The 23043-nt window shown below is 37.4% G+C and overlaps 1 long non-coding RNA gene across 1 annotated transcript; it reads left to right on the top strand.

The window, feature by feature from the left end:
• The first annotated feature begins 5004 nt into the window (after nucleotides 1-5004).
• On the top strand, nucleotides 5005-19915 carry LOC310898074. Its single transcript, XR_014582937.1, has 3 exons — nucleotides 5005-9513; nucleotides 15053-15135; nucleotides 19100-19915. It is a non-coding gene; the product is annotated as an uncharacterized lncRNA (long non-coding RNA).
• The last annotated feature ends 3128 nt before the right edge of the window (nucleotides 19916-23043 follow it).

Genomic DNA, 23043 nt, shown 5'->3' with positions numbered 1-23043 from the left:
CACATCTCTGCTATGCCTGATTTAGACAATAACGGTGAATTTTGGCTTTTGGTCTATACAACCCTGTGGTTTGCAAAATAGCAAATAAAAAGACAAGTCCATGCATGCTGTAGAACCGTACAGATGTGAAATTTTTGAAGAGGTCGGTGTTTTATTTGGAAAATACATGCAGGTAAACAAACTGAAACGGACTTAAAAACTCTGGGATAGAAATTTGAACAAGTCACTATCAATAGTGCCATAGTTCTTACACTGTTTTGAAACTTACATGTTTTCTGGATCAAATTGTTGCACTTCATAGGAAGAATTATATATTCATAGGAAGAACTATGTATTCACTGAAGGGGCAGGGGCAAAGGCTGACACTCTCCTGGTCTTTTAGGTATTGAACAAATAGATCAAAATTTGAATAATTTTTTTTTTTTAGACAAATTTGAACAGCTTGAACAGATGCTTGTCTGCAGCTCAGATGGAGATTTTTTTCTTTTTATTACTTTTTTTTTTTAAAACAAACAAAAAAACACAACTCACTGCTCTATAATAATAAAAAGAAATCTGATAAAAGACAACAGAATGATGAGAATTAAATCACTTTAAGAAAAGTGGTGAGATTAAACTGTATATTTATGAATCCTGAAAGAATGCTTGGATGAAATCAGCATCGCCAATTCACTTTCCTCATTCTCCCTCATACTATGTAGTCTTTCTGAATCAGCAGCAAAAATAGGAATGATTGAATCAGTGCAGCTGTGAACATTACAAGATGCACACTCCAACAAACACAAGAAGTGTGAGTGCCTGGTGAGCATTAGGAAATCTATCACTACGAACAATTGAAGATTACAAGTTTAAACAGAGTGAGGAATTCCAGTGTTAACTTAATTCCAAACGATGTTTTCAAAACTGTCGTGATCATTTTTATTATTATTTTTATTTTTTTACTGAAAATTAGCTGCATGAAAAATACGCTAATTTAAATTCTCTTTAGGCAAATGCAAAAAAAAAAAAAAGGAAAATAAAAAGAAAAAAGAATCTGGGAAACTATTAAAAATGGAAACAAGAATGTTTCTGTACTGATAATGGAACTTGCAAGTATGACTTTCTATATTGTGAGTGCCAGACAACTAACCCAACTTTACAGTCTGACATGGGGGAAGAAGTTGTCTCAGCTAAAAAGGGTGCTCAGTTTTCCATTGTCATCTTAAAATAAATGGAAAAGTCTTTATTTGAGAAAACTCTCTTTTTCACCAAAAACTTATGAGAGTCCAACTGTGACTGATTCCATTCTGAAGGAGTTAAAGGCCTGCAGGGAGAGCCCATCAAACAGCTCAAGGGGCACCTAGGATGTTGGCTGGCACAACAAAACAGCAAACGTGAGGGAGAAACCATTAAAATAATTAAGAGTCTAAATCCACAGTATCTTGTCCTTTTGTGCATTATTTTAATTTGTTTAATTCATGGAGAGCACATTGGGAAGTGATAATGGGGGCTTAGGACAATGTGACTGTCTTGAGATACCGATTACCATTCCTGGCCCTCTCAGTAGGCATATGGATGATATGGAAGGAGGAATTCAAATGATGTATTTTCAGACCAACTGTAAGCTTCAGGGAGCTGGGCAAATTGTTTTCTCTAACTGTTGTGGGCTTAGTCTTATTTAAATACCTAGAATCCATTTAGCATGTTAAGTCCTGCTCGTTTAGCCATTAAGACGGTTTTGTTGATTTTAGTCTTTAACCTTTAGTCTCAATGGCAAAAATAGAATACCAAGGAAATATTTGTAATTTCTGTGAACATAATAAGGATAAAATTGAAGAAAGTATTTTTTTTTCTTCTATCACTTAATATATTCCAACATAAACCTTTTTTAAATGATCTGTGCACTTTAATATTTCAACTTTCTTACTTATGCTGCATGTTAGATGGAAGTGCTAACTTTAAAATTAGTCATCCTAATGTGCAAAGCACTGGAAAAAAGTTGGATGTTTTGAACATAACAGGCTTTACGTTAAACTCCAGCACAGATTAGATGAATTGTGGAATTATGGCTAATACTCTTAAGGGGTTTTAGTGATCAAACACAGACTAGACCCATGCTGACATTAGGTCTAACACATCTAAGGTACACATACAAGAGATTCAGGGCCTTACAGACCTGTGCTTATACTGGTTTATTTTCAAACTTTTTAAATGTAAAAATGTTGACCAAAAATATCCATCTTTTCTATAGTCAGCAGTATTTCTCATGGTGTTGCTGGAGAGTTCTGAGGCTATGTTTTGTGCTTGTGTAGTCCACATACCATATAGCATATCTATCTACTGCTATATTACACAGCCCTCTTACATTGCAAGTAGAATGGACTTCCACTTGTGTGTAAAAACGTATTGTTGATGTAATAAAAAATATTATTTCTGCCTTCGCCATGGGACTTTGATATGAAGTCTGCTATGTTAATATATTAGAATAAATACATTCACAATATTATATTTCTTGGCAGATTTAAAATAATTCCTTTCATGGACCACTGATTTGCTAGTGTTCCCTTACTACTGTGGACTTTTCCCATTTAATTTTAGAACTTTAAAATATTCCCCTAGACTCTTTCATAATATAAGGGGAACTATCTTAAACCTATGGTGTCTAAGACATAATTTAACACATTTAAACTCCTCATTGAAAGTTGCTGTCCATGTCTACTGACTACAGGGAGAAGCCTACATAACTAACTAGTTTAGGTGAGATGAATATCAACCACTTTATGGAGGGAACATTGCTTCAGTTGAACTTCAGACACCTTAAGATGGTAAGTGTTCCTCATGTGAAGGCTGAGAGCTTTGTCTGCTTGTAGAAGTCACCAGGAATAGTTTAATAAAGTTAAGTACAGTGATTCATCAGAAAGGTGATAAAGTTGGAGTTGCGACCAGATTAATGTTAAATGAGTGTGCATTTTCACAGATACATATGAAATCTTATGGCCATTTTTGCTAGCAGTCAGACTATATGAAATAATAGTACTATCTGGTGCTAAAGTCTATGAATTTGTCTATTTTAGAAGTTTCTGAAGAGTTTCACCACATTCTAGAGACTTGCTATGCAAAGGAGGGGAAAAAATAGCTAAACAGTAAAGATTTTTTTATTTTTTAATTTTTTTTCCTGAAGCTGAGACTGTACAAAATAGATGTTAGGCAGGAGAAAAAAACTAACATGTTGGGGACTGGGAGAACAAAGTCCCCAAAATATTAAGGTCTCATCTCTGCACAAGACTACAGCAGTATAATTATTAGATGTATGATTTAATAGTGGTTTAGTTAGTAACCTCAATCTGTCCTGATGAAACAAGATTTAAAATTGCATGAAAATGTCTATACATTAAATAATACTGGTTTAACTAAGATAAAAAGTGAAGACAATCTAGCACAACTCGGTGGCACAGATGGCAATTTCAGACTAATGTAAAATGAGACCCTTAGTGGTGTAAGGTTTAGAAGGGTTTCTTTGTACATTTCACAAGTTGTTCAGTCAAAAAAAAAAAAAGTCTGTTTTTTAAAAAAATATTTCTATATAGTTTCATGCTTTAAAGCTTATCATTCTTTATTAGTTCTGTATTCACCTGGAATAATCTAAGTCCTGATGTTTCAGTCTGTTTAAGCCAGGGTAAATGGGACTGTAATACCTGAATGAAGAAATTGGAACATCTGAATCAGACTGCTTGCAGAAACACTTGTCAGTTACCGAACTGATCCATTTTTCCCTGTGAACTGATGCAATAATGAATTTTAAACATATGGCGTTGGAGTGCATTATAAAGGGTGTTTTTTAAACAACTTTATCTACATCCCTCGAACATATCTATTTTTTTCTTAATGCTGCTTTGTTAGGCACTTCTCAAAATAAATTTATAATATAATGTCTATTTCCTTATTTACCAGTTTGGAATTCTGTTTGGCATCCTAAGTAGTGAAAAAAGTAAGTACTTGCTAGGAGAATGGTTAAATTCTAATGGCTATTTCATGCCTTTGTTTTTTGCGCACCTGTCCTGGTAATAGAGATAACAGCTGCACTGGGGAATCAGGGTATGCCCCAGCTCCACCTTCAACTCTGCAACAAACTGAGGAAAAAGATTTTGAGATGATGAAGTAAAATAGGTTGCTCTACAGAAAACATAATATTGAATGCCACAAGTTATTACATATATATTACAAATTGTATTATATATATGATATATATTACATATACATTATATATTACAAGTTATATATCACTTACACAGTTTTGTCTTTTCCAGGGATGGCTCACTTGCAGTCCATGCCAATCTGCATCACCCAGTAACAGGAAGAGTATGATTTCCTTAGGAGACAGGCAGGGGAGCTCTTCACACTTTGATATCATAGAAGTAGTTGCTTTAAGAATACTTCAGACAGACAGACAAGATGGATTTTATCCTCTTTCAGAAAACATTTTTGATTTTTTATGAAGCTTTTCTAATATGAATGTTAGAAAAGGGAAGTGCTATTTCAGATCTCCATAGAGGAAATATATGACTTAAATTTGGCAGTTATTATTATTTCTAAACTGAATTCTGATCTCAGTATTGTATTGCACTGGCCATTTAGTAATTAGATGCCATTAAAAAAGGATGTCGATCAAAATGTTAACAAGGATTGTGGTCAGTCTTTGTCAGATTTATTGAAAGCAAATACATTTACAAGTTCCGTCATAAACCTAGGTCAAGTAATGAGATTCTCAACTTATTTTCCATAAGGCAGTTATTACATTATGCAGACAAAATAGCATGGTACACAATAGTTCAATTTCATCAACTCTTCACACAGCAATGAAATCACAAACTACTACTGTTTAATTTTGATTTATTTCATTGTCAACTATTAGCCTAGAATACTTGCATACATGGAATATTTTGACAGAATATATATATATATATATATATAAATGAGAATTCTCCTATTTCAGTCGAAGTCCAAACAATAAAATTTCAACTCCTCTTTAATATCAAGTATGCAATTTTTAATAATTAATTTTGAAATGTTGAAATTAGTATTTTAAAATGAATAGTGCAATCAGAACTCTCTTACACTGACATCAATACAAGGAAATAAAGTATATATACAAATGATAAATAATAGATTCCTGAATCTGTTAAATTTTAGTGAGCACTTATGAAAAAAATTCTTAGGCTTGCTAAATGTTTCTTAAAGGTTAGAACTTGTTTCCTCTGCATATCACAAAGCAATTATCTCTTTAACATAATTTTGAGCTCAAGGTGAACTTTCTAAGTGCCAGGCTATAGAATTATGTTTACCATCTATCTCAAAAAAATATCTAGGCATTTTTTCAAGACCATTTTTCACTTCAAGGTCTGAGGAAGCCACATAGTGGTAAATAGTTACTTTGTGAGCACATTCAGCGCAGAGGTAGGAACTTGTGGTTCCTCTTCCTGGGCTAATCAATGACAACAAGTTGAGCAATGAGTTGGTGTTTAAGGAATTCATATACATAGTGTTAGATGCAGTTTCAAATTCCCTCAACAGCAAAAGACATTCTGCTCTTGAATGCTTACTATCTTTATAGAACAAGCAAAGAGCATCACATCTTCCTGAATTTTTATAAATCTAACCCATTTTTCTGCTTATTTTTTCTACCTACATTTTTTTTTTTAATTTCACAATAATTGGGGGAGTAAAGAGTAGGTTCTTTAAATGATTCCTGTGTTGAGAAAGATATTCTTCCTCAATAGAAGACTATACCTCCTTTTTCCCTTTTGATAGATACTCAAATACATTCTATGTAAGTTTGCAGATGATTTTAAATTAGGAGGAGCTGCTGACTTCCTTGAGGGTAGTTAGGCCTTGCACATAGATCTTGACAAATTAGAGGGCTGGGCACTCACCAAGCACATGATATTTAACAAGAGCAAGTGCTGGATTCTACACCTGGGATGGAGTAGCTCTGGATATATGTACGGACTGGGGGATGAGAGGCTGGAGAGCAGCCCTGTGGAAAAGGATCTGGGGGTTCTGGTCAACAGCAAGTTGAATATGACTCAACAGTGTGCCCTGGCAGCCAAAAGGGCCAGCTGTATCCTGGGATGCATCAGGCACAGCTTTGCTAGCTGGTCGAGGGAAGTGACTGTCCCATTCTACTCTGTGTTCGTGCAGCTTCACCTCAAGTACTATGTGCAGTTTTGTGTGCCACAATACAAGCAGGATATAAAAATATTATAGTGTCCAAAGGAGGGCTATAAATATTGTGAAGGGTCTAGAGGAGAAGACGTATGAGTGGTGTCTGAGGTCACTTGGTTTGTTCAGCCTAGAGAAGAGGAGACAGAGGGTAGGACTCATGGTGGCCTACACTTTCATCATGAGGTGGAGTGGAGGGGCAGGTGTTGGGCAGGTTCTCTCTGGTGGCAACCAAGAAGACCTGAGGGACCAGCATGGAACTGTGACAGGGGAGGGTCAGGTTGGGCATTAGGAAAAGGTTCTTCATCGAGAGGGTGGTCAGGCACTGGAACAGGCTCCCCAGGGAAGTGGTCATGACACCAAGCCTGACAGAGTTCAAGAAATGTTTGGACAATGCTCTCAGAAATATGGTTTTATTTTTGGGTGTTCCTGTGCGGAGCCAGGAGTTGGACTCGATGATCCTTGTGGGTCCCTTCTGCTTCAAGATACCCTATAATTCTATTGTTCATCTGTATGGCTCTGTTACATCTATGCTGAATGTTATGGTTAATCATAAATTTACACTTAAGCCTAGAACTGCCGATCTTGCATAATAAAAACATCTTAGATTAACCCCCAACAGCTGGCCGTACTTGAAATTCAGCACTACATGAAGTGTTAAGATGCAAGGTATCAATGTCTACTGTCCCTTTCCTGCTGTGTATAGAATTTATCCATGTACCAAAAGTTGTAAATGGGGTAAATCCAGCAAAGGTGATTCTGCAATTTCTCTGCCCATCATTTCTAGTCTTCTGCAAACCTTTATTCCCCTCTCTTTCACTTGTGATTAGAGCAAGGTGGGAAGGAGAGAGAAGCTTCCCCCCTAAAAGAACTCTGAAGAACTCAATGTGGACAACTGCAGGGTTATAATAGATGGTAAAGGGTGGATTTCATGTCATAAATTGGGTGGACATGACCTTCAGATTAGACCCTAGGGATAGCTGTGTGCTATATCACTCAATGAATGTTGTTTCTGAAAGGTGTGACTGACTGCTTTATTCTACTTGGGTGAGCAAGACAGCCAGATTGGGGCTGACATTTCATAGAATCATAGAATGGTTTAGTTTGGAAGGGACCTTAAAGGTCCAGCCCCCCTGTCACTAGTCCAAGTTGATCTATCCAACATGGCCTTAAACACTTCCAGGGATGGGGCATCCACAGCTTCTCTAGGCAAGCTGTTCCAGTGCCTCACCACCCTCTAAGTAAAGAACTTTTTCCTAATAACTAACTTCAATCTACAGCTCTTTAAAGCCATTACATCCTGTTCTATCACTACATTCCCTGACAAAAAGTCCCTCGACAGCTTTCTTGCAGGCCCCCATTAAGCACTGGAAAATCACTATAAGATCTCCCTTCTCTTGTCCGGGCTGAACAACACCAACTCCTTCAGCCTGTCTTCACAGGAGAGGTGCTCCATCCCCTTGATCATCTTTGCAAGTCTCCTCTGGACTCGTTCCAATACTTCCATGCCCTCCTTGTGCTTGGGGCCCCAGAGCTGAACACAGAGCTCCAGGTGGGGTCTTACAAGAGCAGAGCAGAGGAAAGAATCACCTCCCTTGACCTGCTGGCCATGCTTCTTTTGATGAAGCCCAGGATACAGTTGGCTTTCTGGGCTGCAATCACACATTGCCAGCTCATGTCAAGCTTCTCGTTGACCAGGTCCTTCCCATCAGAGCTGCTCTCAATCCATTCTCCGCCCAGCCTGTATTTGTGCTTGGGATTGCCCCAGCCCAGATGCAGGACCTTGTACTTGGCCTTCTTGAACCTCATGAGGTACACACAGGCTCACCTCTCAAGCCTGTCAAGGTCCCTCTGGATGGCATCTCTTCCCACCAGTGTGTCGACCACTCCACACAGCTTGGTGTCATCAGCAAACTTGCTGAGGGTGCACTCAATTTCACTGTCCATGTCATCGACAAAGGTGTTACACAGCACCGGTCCCAGTACTGACCCTTGAGGAGCACCACTCGTTACTGATCTCTACCTGGACATTGAGCTGTTGACTGTGACTCTTAGAGTGTGACCATCCAGCCAATTCCTTACCCACCCAGTGGTCCATCCATCAAATCCATGTCTCTCCAATTTAGAGACAAGGATATTGTGGGAGAGAGTGTCAAATGCCTTGCACAAGTCCAGGTAGGTAATGTAAGTTTCTTTTCCCCTATCCATCAATGTTTTAACCCCGTCATAGAAGGCCACCAGGTTTGTCAGGTGCAATCTGCCCTTAGTGAAGCCCTGTTGACTGTCATCAATCACCTTATTTTGCACGTGACTTAGCATAGTTTCCAGGAATTTATACATGATGTGTTTATTTTTCGCATAAATACAGCTTAATGTTTCCAATGTATGTTTTCTTTTTTTTTTCTGTTCTTTTTGCATTCTGTGTAAAGAATGCACAGACACAATGTTACAAAACTGAAGAAGAATTGTAAGCCAGTTGACTGATCTCAATTATAGTGTCTATCCAGAATATTTTTTTACTCTTAAGTGTCTGAATATTACTTGTATTTTTACTAAGTAGTTCTATGCTTGAAATACTGAAAGCAAGCCACAGTTTTCTGGATTCACAGTGTACCACCACATATCAGTATTACCCCTGCCTGAATATATCTTATATACTGGCTGGGTACACAATATAGGTTGAAAGATCTCCTACAACTAGATTCAAGCACAGAACGCCATTGATCACCCAACTGAATGTATCATTTGAAATTAAATTATCATGAACTTTTTTTTTTCCTCCCAGGAAAGAAGAATTTGATGACTACAGGCTATGAAGATGATTAGAAGACTGGAATAACTGTTGTACGAGGACAAAAGAACTGTACGAGGCTGAAAGAACTGGGCCTATTTAGGTTGGGAAAGAAAAGACTGAGGGGAGACCTTGTCAATGTGTATAAATATCTGAGGGAAGGGTGTCAAGAGGATGGAGCCGGTCTCTTTTCAGTCATGCCCAGTGAGAGGACGAGAGGCAATGGGCACAAACTGAAGTACAGGGGGTTCTGGCTGAATATGAGGGGACACTTCTTTACTGAGAGAGTGACAGAGTACTGGAACAGGCTGCCCAGAGAGGTTTTGAAGTCTCCTTCTCTGGAAGTATTTAAAACCTGCCTGGATGCCATCCTGCACAATGTGCTCTAGGTGATCCTGCTTGGAAGGGGGCTTGGACTAGATGATCTTCAGAGGTCCCTTCCAACCTCAGCCATTCTGTGATTCTGTGACTTGCTAAAAGTTTCAGGAAGCCCCGGAGAAATGACTCTTCGACTTCATGATCAGGTAGTTTGTACACACAGGATTTATGTATTGTAATAAACATGACCCGTCTATGTAGACACACTGCCCTTTGCAGTTTTAATGGCTATAAGGCAGGGGTAACTACAGGCCTCGCAAAGCACATAATGGCATACTCTTAAGCACATTATGTCCTTTCTGGGTGTTCCTCTTGGGTTTTGCTGTGAAGTGGATTAAAGGAGAAGAAAATATATTTCCTTGGCTAAAATTCTGCTCACTCATAGTGGAAAAAGTCCAGAATGATATTGCTTCCCTACTGACAGATCATTGAAACACTGCAGTAACAAACTTATGCCAAACATTGTTTATGTCCCAAGGTCTTATGAATAGTAGATAACAAGCTGATACCAGGCACCTGAAAAACACTAGGTGGTAGCAACTCTGGATAGCAATTATTACAAAACCAGAGAAATTTTGAAGGAAGCTAGTAGTTAGACTTGCTATTTCAAAACCACTTAATGGGGAAGAAAAACAGAAAGTACAGTCAGAAGGATCAGGGAAGTAATCAGGAATGAAGCTTTAGTGGAATCAAATAATATTTGAGAAAGAAACACGGGTGATGCCATGTTGCACTGTAACCTTCTCTCTGTAGCCCCTGCTGAAAGTTCTCCCCCCACTGCTGCACTTTTAGATCTAATCTGGGTCAGTCAGGAACTGCTGGGCTGGGGTTGAAACCTCAGGGCTGTCAGCATTGATGGGACAGGAGAAAGGTGGGAGCTCCGCACCCCAGAAGATGGCTGCCAGGAACTGCAGCCACCAACTCTTCCCTCCTAACTGACGCCTACTCAGATGGTGAAGGCTCTTCAGGTGCTGCAACCAGAGTGTGGGCACACCAGTGCTTAACCTCATAGCTCACCAAATAGTAGCTGTTTCTCATGTGCATTGGCCAATAAATAATTACTTTATACTTACGACGTGCCCATATCTGCTTGCAGAATCTTTTTGTGCCAGGCTGAAGATGCCCAAACTGACTATAAAATATTTTGTAGAGGATAAGAAGTGATTTTATGCAGGGAAGCCAATATACATATTTAAGAAAGTTGTAGCACAATAGGAAAGGAACATGATCTTGGAAGAAGTGATTTATATTTGTAGAATTAAAAAGAAAGCAAGAAAGTGAAAGGACAGAAGGAAGGAAGGAAGGAAGGAAGGAAGGAAGGAAGGAAGGAAGGAAGGAAGGAAGGAAGGAAGGAAGGAAGGAGGGAAGGAAGGAGGGAAGGAAGGAAGGAAGGAAGGAAGGAAGGAAGGAAGGAAGGAAGGAAGGAAGGAAGGAAGGAAGGAAGGAAGAAAGAGAAAGAAAGAAAAGAAAGAGAAAAAGAAAGAAAAAGAAAGAAAGAAAGAAAGAAAGAAAGAAAGAAAGAAAGAAAGAAAGAAAGAAAGAAAGAAAGAAAGAAAGAAAGAAAGAAAGAGAAAAAGAAAGAAAGAAAAAGAAAGAAAGAAAGAAAGAAAGAAAGAAAGAAAGAAAGAAAGAAAGAAAGAAAGAAAGAAAGAGAGAAAGAGAGAGAGAAAGAAAGGAAGGAAGGAAGAAAAAGAAAAAGAAAAAGAAATGTGAAAAAAAAATAAAAAAAAGGAAAGGAAAAGGAATTTAATCAAGCAGGAAGGAACTACAGTAAGTGTCCCTGGCATGGATGAAGAATCCTTTTCTGCAGCCATACATCTAGAAAAGCTCTTATGCTCAGAGCTATCTGACAATAAATCATGTCAAGCAGAAGAAAACACCAACTGAAAAAAAAATCATTAATGTTTTTAATTAGGTTGTCTTGAATTCTTATCTGCATTCTGAAAGCAAAAGGCTTTTTCAGTAAAACTCATGGCCAGCTTCTGTAGCAAGGAAACTGGCTGTGCTCTAACTGAATTGGGCCCTAAATTCGTTGCTTGGCAAGAGCAGGGAAATGTTTTGCTCTGGTGTCTGACTATTGGCAGTGGTGCTTGTTAATCACACAACCCATTACAATGCACCACACAAGGAGGAATCTCAAAAACATCTTATTGCTGAGTTAAAGGGTATGAAGTGCAGTCTTTTTTGCTAACCAGATTTGTTGTGTTTAATGGTAGGGGTGCTTGTCCATGGTTACTCATGAATGGTGATGAGGGACTATGACTGAGAACTATCAGTGTGAGTACAAGAAGGGGAAGACCTCAGAGCTCATGTTTTAAAGCAATATTTAGGCTAGCAAAACACTGAGCAATAAGATGAAGACAATAGCATGGAAAACAAAGGCTAAAAATGTTTAATTACTTTACCCTGATCACTCTGCTCCTTTCCAAGTTGGCAAGCAGGAACTGGAAGTTGCCAAACATGTTTTATTTTAAAATCTTTTATTCATTGGCAAAGCTGTGTATTGCATCAGATCTCATAAACATGTTTTACATTTTTATTAGGTTTTCCATCCTCCATATACTTATGTGTGCATGCACACATACAGAACTGACTCTTGCATGCAGGGACAGCTTTTGCTTTGGGTTTTGTGGTGGTACATCCCCTGCCATATTTTGTAACTCTAAGTAAAATCTTTGAATTGTGCTAGCACTGCAATCAGTACAGCAGCAGCAGCAGTGCTAGCACCAAGCCCAGCACCACAGCACACTGGCAGAAGTACTCTGCACTCATGCAGTAACCCTTTGAGGGAAGGAATCTCCCCTCCTAACCCTCCATCCCCCAAGCTAAAATGCATAGGAAACACCCAGATGTGCAGTATTTTTGTGAGCATGTTCTATGTTCCCAACATGCTCACAGAATTGTAGCAGAGAAAATGAATACTAATAATGCTGAAATACTGACAATAACAAATAAATGGGGAAATAGCTCACTCATAAAAAACTCAAAATCTGGTAGTTTAATCTGAGCTCTGGCACAGTAGTGCCCAATTCCTTTGTGGGTGGAAGATGGGAATCATTGTAACTCTCTACACTTTCATTTACATTTTCCATTTATTGTGATTTTTTTTCCAGTACAAACAACCCAACCAGCAAGTAACACTTTTTTTTTTTTTTATATATATATATAATATATATATATTAGGATTCTAATGAGTGTAACTGATTTAAATCACTTTTAAATGTGTGATATCACAAAAAGTGATATTTGAATCACTTTTTTGACTTGGCACAGATGAGTGTAAGTTCATCATTTTACAGTTTCAGCTAAATTACCAGAAGTATTTGTGTGTGCCAGCTAACCAACTATCAGTTGCTTGACTCCCGGGGTGTGCACTTCCACACAGCATAGCATTTTCCAAAGGTGACAGTAATTCTTTGTATGACTGTTGTAAATGAAATGTGACTTCATCATTACTATGTACTAGCTGATCAGCTGAGAAAGCAAAAAGAGTTACAGAACTGCAAAAAGATCATAACTTAAAAACAATGTACTTAGGAAGATGGTTCATGTAGTTAAGAATATTTTTATCTTAATTTTAAAAAGCCAATTATTTATTAACAACATTTGGCTCAAAGTATAATTCTGAAAAATTCATCCTTCCAAATTTTAAATATTTACCAACTTCAAATTAACCAACTTCAAACAACAAATGCACCTTAGTGAAAAAAGCCCATATTTGTTTTGCAGACACATTCTTTTCCTCTCAGATAAGAAAGGAAATTGGACGTGTAGCTATGAATCTGATTCTAGTTTGAATTTCTGTTTAAAATATGCATATGCATATATATGTATATACACATGAATGTACGTGGATGCATGTATATAAAATCTATCTCTAATTTTGACAGTAATTTTTATCCTAATTTTTAAAACAGCTCATTTGCATATTCTAACAAATGACCAACATATATGGCAATTAATTCACTTCTGTATCCAATTTATTTTTCAAATATTTGATGTGCTCAGTCCTTGTTATCTTAAAGACCACATTTCTCTTCATTACCTGTCAGACCGACTATGCTCTACAGGAGCACTGTTGCTGACAAAGTCCTGGAAGAATGCATTCCCATGCACTCCATATCATATTAACTTCTCTAAGACTATTTTTTCTTAGCTGCTTATCACTCACATGTTTTGGTCAGATTCTGACTCTTCCTTTTCTGGTAATCTTTGGACAGTGAAGTACAGTGAAGATAAGTATTCGATGGTAACGTTTGTCATTAGCAGCTGCAATTAAATAGGGGAATGAGTGATGAAGAATAGAAAATAAAATATTCAGATATCTGTAAATCTTAATTGTATTTTATTATTTATTTATTTATGTATTTAATTTATTTTTTTTAACCTTGTACAACACAGAGTTTCCTCGATATAAAGGAAAATAATTTGCTATACATAGATTAAAAGCACAATTAACCTTTTACAGATTTTGAAAGAGATTAATTTGATGTAAGAAAACATATTTCCTTGTCTTGTCATGTATTCTGGTGTATAACATAAGGAACACATGGAACCCCTATCAAAACTGAGATACGAATAAATCCTAATTCTAAAGTAAACAGGTCAAAAAACAGGGAATTTTGAAACTGCACATAGTGTCAAAGAAGAAATATATTTTTACAAAATCTTGAATTTTTCCAGTATGATATCTTAGTGAAAAAAAATAAAGCAAATTTAATATGGACACAGTATTGAGACATAGTAAACTAAGTTTTCGTTGCTCCTTCTACCAATTTTAATACATTTTTTATTTGGTAGTTTGGCATCTGAGGTGCCTTAGGGTCCTTCAAGATGATGTTTAATGTTTCTTCTATGAGTAAGATTTATTTGAGACCCTGCCTGAATTTTGAATTTTAAATAGCTCCTAGTTGATAGAGGTTTAAGTGCAATTCAGCACCTGACAAGGCCCACTCACCTGTTGGGTTCATTCTTCCCAGTCTGGGCATCTGTTTTAGGCTGCCATTAATTCTATCTGGAGTCATGAGACGATGGAGAATATCTATTTAATTAGGACTTCTCCAATTCATAAATGTTTAAGATAATTTTAAAAGTTTAAAGCAAGATGCATGGTTTTTAGACAGTTTAAGACAGATAGCATTAATTTAAATTTTCTGACTACTTCTTGTGTGATTAGGAAAGACAGTAGCATTACTAGTTATAATACATTATGAGTAAATTTCTAAATTAAACCCAAACATAATAATTTTCTACTATGCAAGGAGTTTTCTTTCAAAATATTATTTTGGAGAATTTTTCATCATAATATCTGTTTGCCTCCCCTTTTGTGTTCTGGTAAAAATAATATTATTTCCCAAAAGAATAGTCTTCCATAAGCTAGAAATTTTATTTTTTATTTGAACCTGGAATACTACTTCTGCTGTAGCAGCTAAGTCACTGACACTGTCAAAAGAGGTGAGATACCTTCTAAATGCTGTTGTTGCTGTGATTACTCCTGAGACACATAAGAAATGGCAAAGTGCTCAGTCTATTATCACATGGAAAAAATAAGGATTTAAAAATTAAGAAAAAACATAATTTTGATTCTCAGCAATTTGTTCTGCATTATAGTAGTCAACTATTGACCTTAGACATAGAAAATTATAAATTCGGAGAGCTCTGACATATTTTTGCTATTTCTTACAGGTTCCATTTAAGAGGTTATTGCCCCAGCTCTCTGCCAAACACTGGTAATATACCTGTTTCTCACTGCTGCAGTTCGTAACCTGGTATGTGTATGCAAACAATCGCTGATTGCAATTACTATGCTTGTCTGAGAACTGTGTAGCCACCTAATAGACATGTTGCCTATTCTGTGTCCCTGCAGTACGGGAACAAAAATAGTATTGTAACCTCAAAGAAAACCTCACAATAAATATAAAGCTAACAGGTCAACCCCCTGGCAGACATCTCACTGGGGAAAAACAAAATAAAGCAAGACAAAGAAACAAACAACAACTAAAAACAAAACAACCCAAGCCACACAAAAGCAATAAAGCAGCATGCAACTTTTTTTTTTTTTTTTTTTAACAGAGAGATCACTTAAATTAGCTTTATATTGTAGACTAACAAAGCAGATGGTAATAAATGCCAGATTGTCTCTAGAGACCTGGTGAGAAAGGTCATTGCCTAGTTCAAAAAATTTAAGCCTGTAAATCATAAAATTTTCTCATGCTTCTTGATAACTATTAAGAAATTGGGAGTTTAGAATTGATGGATAACTTGGCAAATTCTAAAGGACTGTGATTGCTCTTTCTGGAAAAGATTTTTTTTTTTTTTTACAAGAACTCTTAATTCATAGAATATTTTGAAACTCGTATGCTTCAATCTCACTTGGAGTATAGGATTTTATTTTTTTTTATTAATTCTGTGAAAAAGAAAGATTAATTTGGGGCGGACTTGTTGAAAGCTACATATATGAAATTCTCACTACTGTGTTAAAAATCAGGATCTGTCTTCAGCTATTACCATTGTGGGAACCATGTAAGCTCTTAAAGTCTGTGCCCACACGTCTTCATGTCTACCAGTATCACAGTTTACAGCCTATCTGCATAAGCACCCTTTTCAAGTAATAATGGTAAAGTAAAGCCTGAATGATCTGCCATTTTGGAGCTTTATGCAATAACATTTTATTCATTAAAACCAAGAAGAATAAAGAGGTAACTTTATGAAAGATATATGTCAGAAGACAGATACAGGAAGCTTGGAAAGCTGGTTAGGGCTTAATAAGAATAAAGCCTCTATCTTACATTTAATTATAGTTATTGTCTGTTTTAAAATAATTTCAGTTGAATAAAAGGACAAAACTACATTATTCACCTTTGGGTTTTAGAAGGGTCTGTTGTGGTGGTTATTAATTATGGTTAGTATAATAAACATGCCTGGAAGAAGCACCTCAAATAAATGATCAGACACATTGAAAAAAAATTGACCTGTTTAAATGTCAAGAAATCGCACATTTAATTAGGGAGCTTATTATTTCTCACAAGGATGTTCATGAGATGACAGCATTCATATTTTAATTAGGAGAGAATACCTTTGCACTCCTCCTCAGGCAGAGTAGGAAATTTGTCATGCAAGCTGATTTCCTTTGTGAAGTATTCTGCTTTGACAGTAGGCCCAGACTCTCCAAGGTAAAACTGCACTGAAATTGATAGCATAGATACCTGAATAACCTTGAGAACCTTGAACATTTTCTTTGACAGAAAAATGCATAGAAGACCATCAAAGGGTCTCTTCTAGTTGAGGAGAGCTTTACTGATGATTTAACAGGGTCATAATTGTGCCCATAAACCTAATTGGACTTCAGGTCTGTATATTTTGATGGTTGGACTAGATGATCTTGGAGGTATTTTCAAACCTTAATGATTCTATAATTCTTATACTCTTTCGATGTTTTATTTTTACTATTTCAACTAGCTAGCTATTCCAAATCAGAAAACTAATTCAGCACCCATTTATGGACACTTTTTTTTTTTTTTTTTTTTTTTTGCCTGTTACTCCAGTAGAATTAAATGGCTACATACCTCCCTCATCTGCACTGCAACATCTGCTCATTCTTTTTCTTTAGTCTCTCTGGCTTGTCTTTTCAATTCACTTCAGAACTGTGTGCCTGTGCTCTTCTATTCAAATAGCTAGCAAGCTTTGTGGCCATTTTTTTCATGACACTCTTTAATGGGTTTTACTTTGCAGACTAGGGACTCCCGCTCTAATAGAGATCTCTAGAGTAGAGACTCCCGCTCTGCTCTGTGCTGGTGCGGCCTCACCTCGAGTACTGTGTGCAGTTCTGGGCACCACAGTACAAAAAGGACGTGAAACTGTTGGAGAGTGTCCAGAGGAGGGCGACGAAGATGGTGAAGGGCCTAGAGGGGAAGACATATGAGAAGTGGCTGAGGTCACTGGGCCTGTTCAGCCTGGAGAAGAGGAGGCTGAGGGGGGACCTCATCACAGTCTACAACTTCCTCACGAGGGGGAGTGGAGAGGCAGGTGACCTATTCTCCGTTATCACCAGTGATAGGACCCACGGGAACGGTGTTAAACTGAGGCAGAGGAAGTTTAGGCTAGACATCAGGAAGAGGTTCTTCACCGAGAGGGTGGTCGCACACTGGAACAGGCTCCCCAGTGAAGTAGTCACTGCACCAAGCCTGTCTGAATTTAAGAAGCGATTGGACTGTGCACTTAGTCACATGGTCTAAACTTTTGGGTAGACCTGTGCGGTGCCAGGAGTTGGACTTGATGATCCTTATGGGTCCCTTCCAACTCGGTATATTCTATGATTCTGTGACTAACTTCATGTTGTCTTTTCAACGTGAAATTGGATGTTCCACTCAGTCTTTAATATACCAGTTAACTTTAATAGCAGTGTTCATAATCTGTTATGTTCATAAACCAACAATTTTTTAAAATATAAAACACACATTTATGCACACAAAAGCACACATTATCATGACAGTGTCCATAGTATCTTAGCAGCAGTCTCCTTTTATGATGAGTTGTTTTTCAAAGGGCTACTGCCCAGAATACTTCAAATTGACTTAATGCTCCAGTTTAACTTCATCATTCCCTTTTTACATAAAATGTCCTTGTTAAGGATACTATAATAAGAAAATGTCATATAGCCAAGTTAAATAAATAAATAAATAAATAAATAAATCTGTATTTTTGTAGTAACGTAATAACAAGGAAAAAGGGAAGTTCTCTTAGAAAATTCCCCATAGAAAATTGTTTATAGGGACCTATTTAAATTGATTAAGTTTTCTATAGAAATTATTTTCAAAGAAATAGCATTTTCTTATAGACTTTTTTTCTATAAAATACTTTGTTGAAGTTCATGAGGTTCATGAGGTTCATGGTGAGGGGTCCAGACCCCTCACCAACTTTGTAGCCCTTCTCTGGACACATTCCAGGGCCTCGACATCTTTCTTGTAGTGAGGGGCCCAAAACCGAACACGGTGCACGAGGTGTGGCCTCACCAGATCAGAGTGCAGGGGGACGATCACCTCTCTGGTCCTGCTCGCTGCACTATTCCTGATACAAGCCAGGATGCCATTGGCCTTCTTGGCCACCTGGGCACACTGCCGGCTCATGTTCAGGCAAGCATCGACCAACACCCCCAGATCCTTTTCCTCTTCACAGCTTTCCAGCCACTCCACCCCAAGCCTGTAGCATCACATGGGGTTGTTGTGGCCAAAGTGCAGGACCTGGCACTTAGCCATGTTGAACCTCATCCCATTGGCCTCTGCCCATTGATCCAACCTGTCCAGGTCCCTTAGCAGGGCTTTACCCTCCTACAGATCGACACTTCCCCCCAACTTGGTGTTGTCTGCAAACCTACTGAGGGTGCACTCAATTCCCTCATTCAAATCATCAATAAAGATATTAAAGAGGATAGGTCCCAACACTGACCACTGGGGAACACCACTGGTGGCCAGTCGCCAGCTGGATTTCACTCCATTCACGACCACTCTCTGGGCCTGGCCGTCCAGGCAGTTTTTAACCCAGCAAAGAGCGTACCTGTCCAAGCCATGGGCCTCCAGCTTCTTCAGGAGAATAAAGTGGGAGACCACTATGCTCCTTTCTTTCACTCTTCTCAGCTACTGAAGACTACAGTCCTTGTTATCTGACTGGCAATTTTCCTGTATGTTTTTTTGCTATGATTCATTTTCCCAGATTTTTTTTTTTTTTTTAATCCAGGATCAGCTGGTACATGATGTGCATAAAGAACCCTTGCAGCAAGAAGGGGAAGCCAAAGACCAGCTTCTCTCTCCTGTCACCAAGAGGACCTCATGCCAGAGGAGAGTAGGGTGCCTTCTCTGTGGCCTCTCTCTGCTCCAGGAACCTTCCACTTTCCCAGGGTCAAAGGACAAGGAATGCACTGGATAAAGAACCGGTATATCTATTTCTTGTGTTTGGACACCACTCTGACACCGGTGGTGTTATATATTCTGGCATCTAACTGGCAAATGACTAAATTGATAACTAGATATAACCCTCCCCCACACTCCAAGAAGGTAAGGACAAAGCCAGGGTAGTAGGTTGTAAGAATGTCATCATCAATAGTGAAATAGTGAAGGAGAATATATAGGTAGAAAGTAAACAGGGGTATGGAGAATGTTAATAAAAGCTATTAGTAATGCTATGTTAAGATTCTTGTTAAATTATGTATTCACTGTATCACATGGATTCTCTTCTACCTTCTTGTTCTGCAAAATGTGGCATTAAATACTCACCTCTGTTAAGACCCTAAGTAACTTGGAAGTGTCATGGTCATCATGAAATGGAACTTTAGGTTTTAGTTTACTTGGAGTTTTAAATCTTTATTCATTCCATTTGAGTCCCACAGAATGGTAGAAATCCAAACAGACTGTAGGCTTTGAGTCTTATTTAAATATTTCATAGATAAGGAGGGAATTTATATAGGATATAATAGCAATTTTACAATTATGTTTTTGCCCTTTTTTCTGTATTGTTATTTTTGAGGTCTCTTTTATAAATAAATAATCTGAAGGTTTTTTTGTTTGTTTGTTTGTTTGTTTTTTTGTCTGCTTTGATCAGCCCTGTTGCTCATCCAATGCTTATTTTGGCAGGATTAGTTGAAATTTGGTTATTTACCTGTCGAATATGTCAGCAACTCTGTAGATAGACCTTCAAAGAGGAATGCTGAGTGAAAACCATTCCATATATCATTAAGGAGGTAGGAAGGCAGAGAATAACTAGTGATGCCCCAACGACTCCCTGTGGCAGAACACAGAAATATAGATTTCCAACAAAGTAAAAAAAAAAAAGAAGAGACAAGAAGGCTAGTGCACTGAAATCTTTTAAATACTTTATACATCTTAACTCATTTTCACACTCTTCATCAGGTTTCTAACATTTTCCTTCAATTTTACCCTCCTTTGATCATTAGACTATGATGTTCCACAAGGAGATCACAATATTATATCGCTCCCTATGCTGTGGATGATACCCTGGGAAAATGGAGAGTTGCTGGGAGATGTCAAGGAACAGTTTCAAAGCTTCATAGATTTTATGGTCAAAAGAGACTAGTGCGAGCATTTACTCTTGACCTATCCCATAAAACAGTCCTGGAAGCTTTAAGCCTTTTTTCATCTGACTGAAACCCCTGAGGGAGGATACTCTGAGTACCAGACACCTGCTGCAACTAACCTAAGTCAAGAGAACTGCATATTATCTTAGTAAGGCTTAGTAGGAAGATGTGGGCATGAATTGGCAGTTGTGGCTATAGTAGAGAAAAATGTACCTTTTATGTTCCAGCTACTTCCATTTCCTTCACGCTTTATTCCCTGGGTTTCATACATTTGTTTCAACATTCTCCACATCCTGGAGAGAAATAAGAAAATGACAGGCAATGTAATCCATACACAAATAGATGTTTCTTCTTGAGTGGATGATAATAGAAGGATAGACAATCGTATCTTATTCAAAACATTTTATATTTTATTTCTGGCTGCATTTGATAGCAGTTTTACAGAAAAAAAGAGCAAATAACAACCCTAAACAAAGCCACAGATCCTCTCATAATTGCATTAGGAAGGAAGGCGAGTGAGTTTAAAGAGCAATGAAGGTTTATGAATCTTGCAAAGGACCGGTAAATCTTTCTATAGTGCTTCAGGGATAATAGTTCTGGTTTCTAACACTGGTCCATATCTCACAGTCCTTTATTCAAAGACCTCACATGTTGGGTATACTCATATAAAGTGCAATCAATGGCAGGGTTAAATTATGCACCACTGCAAATGCCCAGGTTCTCTTTGGTGGAATTTTACTGCAGCTGGCAGTGTTAGTGAAATGAAAACAACATAATCTGCCAGCATATATGCTTGTAACACCTGCTTTCTCAAGGTTTGTCCCTAAATGTATCAATGGCCATACTATTTGTCTGAGAGAAGAAAGACAACACTTTACCAGCATGGCTGTGAGACCAATGAAAATGTAGCAGGTTTCTCCCATTGAATTAAAGGTGCTCCCAGGTCAAATACAAAAAGCTTTTTCTTCTTGAGTTCTGCTGATATGGAATGCCAAAGCTTTGCAGGTCTTGAAAGACGGTTTAGCTGTGAAACAGGTGTTAAATTAAGAATTTAAAAATCACAGTTTTCTTGATATGGGAGCCATGCTCACCTTCATGTTTTCTGTGATAATAATACTCTCGGAGTTAAGAAAGAACAATACTCTCCTGAGGTCATGAGTGATAAGAGAAAAATGCCTGGAAAAAAGAAGATAATAGAAACAGGGAAAAAATTAAAACTGCAATTGAGGTATAAAATGTATGCTTCTGCTTTATAGTAAAAATAAGCAAAGAACAAACTAGTTAACATTTACATGAAATTCTCAGTAGAATGTAAGTTAAAGAAAATATTATCTGCCTAAAAATATCTCTTGTTTTGCAGATGATTACCTTCCTATTCCCTGCCTTTCAGCCATGTGGGAATAGAGTAAATAGAAATAGAAAGCAAACGAAATGCTGTATAATGAAAGGCACATTTTTTCTTCTCAGAGCATTACTCTATTTCATATATTGTTTTCACAGTCTGCAAACTCTTAAGATTTTTAATGTGAAAAGAAAGTGACAGATTTAAGTTATTATTGTGCCAGCAGTTGTTCTCATAAATGAAAAACTACACAACACTGAGCCATTCACGATATGATTTGAAAATCACCCAAATAGGTGTGATTTAGTTACTTCTGTAATCTCTATTGCTTTTCAGAGCAACCAATTTGTCCTGATGTAGCTGATGTAACATCTAGATATTCCGTTCCTAGGGGTAAGATACCGTAGGAAACACAAAACTGCTAACTCAGACATGCACAATGTGAACCATTCATTTTGTGTTATGGATGCTCTCTAAGGAGAGAAAGGGTCAGACTGTATGAGTTCCACTATCTAGGTATGCCAGCAAACTTGGATTGTGATAAAGTCTTCCAAAATGTTCTGACTCTGATGACTTTGGTCCTAAAAACTCTTGGCTCAAGCATCAGTAATGACTGGTAAAACTAAAGCCTGCTATGCTAAAGATAAGGTGGAAATACAATAACCATAAGCTTCCAATGTGTAGGAAGAAAATGAATGTCTTCAAAATAATAACTATCTGAGTGTTCATGCTGATACACTGTTACTACTGGGAGAAGTATGGAATGTTTCACCATGCTGCATACAATGGGAATGTTAAAAATCGTTTATGTGGCAGACAAATACCCCTCAAATGCTATAGCTTTGGAAATTTATTTACTTCAAAAAATTGAACATACTGTTGCTTTCAGGCTTAAAGTATTGTGTATTGCACAACAGGAGTCTACTGGCAAACCACTCTTTTATGTAATGTTAACGTTGTTGTGCAAAAATAGTATATTAGGTCTTAAATACATTGCTAATAAACAGCAATGTAACAAATGTTTTGTATGCACATAGAAGGAGGAAAGTTAAGCATACAGAAGAAAATAGATCTAAAGTGAATTTTTTCAAACTTAATCAGGTTAACAGTCTCAGTGTGTTTGAGTTTGGGTGCATCAAAATGAAAGAATTAGTTTAGTGGCTAGAATACAGAATTGAGAATCAATATTCCTACGTTTTATTCTCTGTCACTTACTTGCTTGTGTGACTTTGGACAAATTATTTGATA

The sequence above is a fragment of the Anser anser genome, assembly GCF_964211835.1.
Source record: "Anser anser genome assembly, chromosome: 3".
NCBI lineage: Eukaryota > Metazoa > Chordata > Aves > Anseriformes > Anatidae > Anser > Anser anser.
This window is presented reverse-complemented; position numbering and strand designations above follow the sequence as displayed.